At 42.2% G+C, this 2,162-nt stretch overlaps 1 protein-coding gene across 1 annotated transcript in view; it reads right to left on the bottom strand.

The window, feature by feature from the left end:
• The window catches only part of ASAP2 (ArfGAP with SH3 domain, ankyrin repeat and PH domain 2), a 95,526-nt gene extending 95,298 nt beyond the window's left edge, over nucleotides 1-228 (bottom strand). Inside the window, exon 1 of the mRNA XM_035895335.1 lies at nucleotides 163-228. The gene's annotated coding sequence lies outside the window, so the exon portion shown is untranslated. The remainder of the gene's footprint in view (nucleotides 1-162) is intronic.
• Between the last annotated feature and the right edge of the window lie 1,934 nt (nucleotides 229-2,162).

The raw sequence follows: 2,162 nt of genomic DNA, 5'->3' as shown, positions 1-2,162 counted from the left end.
GGAGAAGCGGGCAGGCGTGTGGGGAACGGCGCGGCTCTAACGGCAGGCAGCGGCTGGGTAGTCCCAGGGACAGGCAGGACAAATCCAGCCGCGTAATTAACATCGTGTTTAACAACAACAAGAAGAACCTGAGGGCAGGGGAAGGTGAGGTGCGATGCCTACCTGATGCAAGGAGGGACGGGTTTGGAAGCCCACAGGACAGGTCTCCGTGCTGTCCCCTCCGTCGCTGCCCGGAGGTGGCAGGGACAGTCTCTTCCCTCACAGTTCGCAATCTATATTTCAACAGTTTAATCTTTTTTTACGAGTTCGCTGCCTAGTTTTGAGGGAGCTAAAGTTGAGAAATGCTGTCGTTCCCGAGGGACCCATACAAAAATACTTTTAGCCTAAGTAACGTTTATATCTAAGTTCTTAGAAAGCTTTTTCTGTACTCGTAGAGGAAGTGTTGTTATCAGAGGAGACGCTTTGTTCTTTAATATAAAGCCACAAGGATCTATCGAGGCAGAAAGTGCAAAACTTGGCCCCAGCAACGGCGTTCATGACTGATGCAGCAAAAGGGAGATTGGCAAGGTGTCACCCAGCGGGCTTGGTGCTTGCTTGCGTTGGGAATACAGGGATGTGATCCACAGCAGTGGTTTCTTTTGGCCTCAGAGCCCTCACGACTTCCAGCCTGCTAGTGCAGGAAGCTTTGGAAGTCTGTATTTTGGCCCAGAAACTCTCCCGTGGCTCTTTCACTCCCCTCTGGTGATACAGTTACTAGCTTTCTGTAAGTGATTCTTCATTACTGTGATTTAAAACCCTCCAGGGAACTCAGATGAGTAAGCAGGTACTTTTTTTGCTGCAGTTTGTAAAATGTCCAGATAAATAACTGCAGGCCTACCTAGATGTTACTGCCCTTTGCAATCCGTGTTACTGTTATACAAAGTTCTCCTTTAACATAAATGATGAAGCTTGTCTACCGTATTTATTTTACTGGTTGTAGCAAAGCAGATGAATGAGCAGTGACTATCTGCGTATTCTTTCCTTATTCTAATTCTTACTAGTTTTTCTATTCTAATTGTTCTTTATTTGCTCTCATAAAAATTGCTACCATTATTTTGCCTTTAACTTCTGTCTCCGTAAAATTTTATATTATAAACCCTTCTCCTCCTTAAGACTTATCCATGTTTCAGTTAACGGGCCATGTACCGGTATGAATTGTTCCAGCCCTAGTGCATTAAGCTTCTTTTCTGCATTTGTATGTGACATAATAAAGAAGTCTATTTGTGGCCAGGTTGCATATAAATATTCATTCTTTCTAAACACACGTGTGATGTTACATCTTCATTTTTATACCAGCTGATGGTGATACCTTTAGAGCAATACTTATCACACTATTACCCAAACTAGCATTCTTAAACTATCATGTCTTCCAATGTGGCATATTTATTTAGAAGTTTTGAAGGGGATGAAAAACTTGAGGTCTGAAAGGCATATAATACTAGATTTTTACTTTTTGCAATAGCTCTTCTATCAGGTGTAGTCTGAATCTGCAGCATATCAATGTAGTGTCCAGTGGTTGCATCTTCAGTTTCATATTGGAGTATATACAACGAAGACAGTATTACCATGCAGTGAATCTTTCAATTCTGTAGACCATACTTACATGCCAGGTTAGGTTACTTGATTGCAGCGATATCTTCTGATCTTCAACCTAATAGATTCAAAAATTTGCCATCCAATGACACTGCTAGGCCTTCTTGCTTGACAGCCTCTGCATTTCACTCAGCTCTCCCTTTTCTGAAGCTCAAGACTTGTGCTTGGGTGAACCTTCTAGAAGACATCTAGTCTTTATATAAAGCCTCAACAGTTTGGAGAATCCCCTGCTTCTGTTAGTGTTTTATGGCAACGGCTAGTCATGATTACTGTGCCTTCCAGCTATTGCTTGTTATTACAATTTTTTCAGTAGGTTAAGGAGCTATTCAGTACTCAGACTTTCCTCCCTATGATCATTCTTGTACACTGTAATGAAATAATTTCTCAGTTTTGTTTCTTGAGGAACCAAGCTGATCAACTCCCCTCTTTTAAGGAGGCCGAAGCTAATTTGAATTGCTTTGCATTGGCCACAAACCAAGATGGAGTACACAGATGGTGACTGTGGGTCAACTGACATGTGGCAACTCGTT

The sequence above is a fragment of the Egretta garzetta genome, unplaced genomic scaffold, assembly GCF_000687185.1.
Source record: "Egretta garzetta isolate BGI_Z169 unplaced genomic scaffold, ASM68718v1 scaffold15, whole genome shotgun sequence".
NCBI lineage: Eukaryota > Metazoa > Chordata > Aves > Pelecaniformes > Ardeidae > Egretta > Egretta garzetta.
This window is presented reverse-complemented; position numbering and strand designations above follow the sequence as displayed.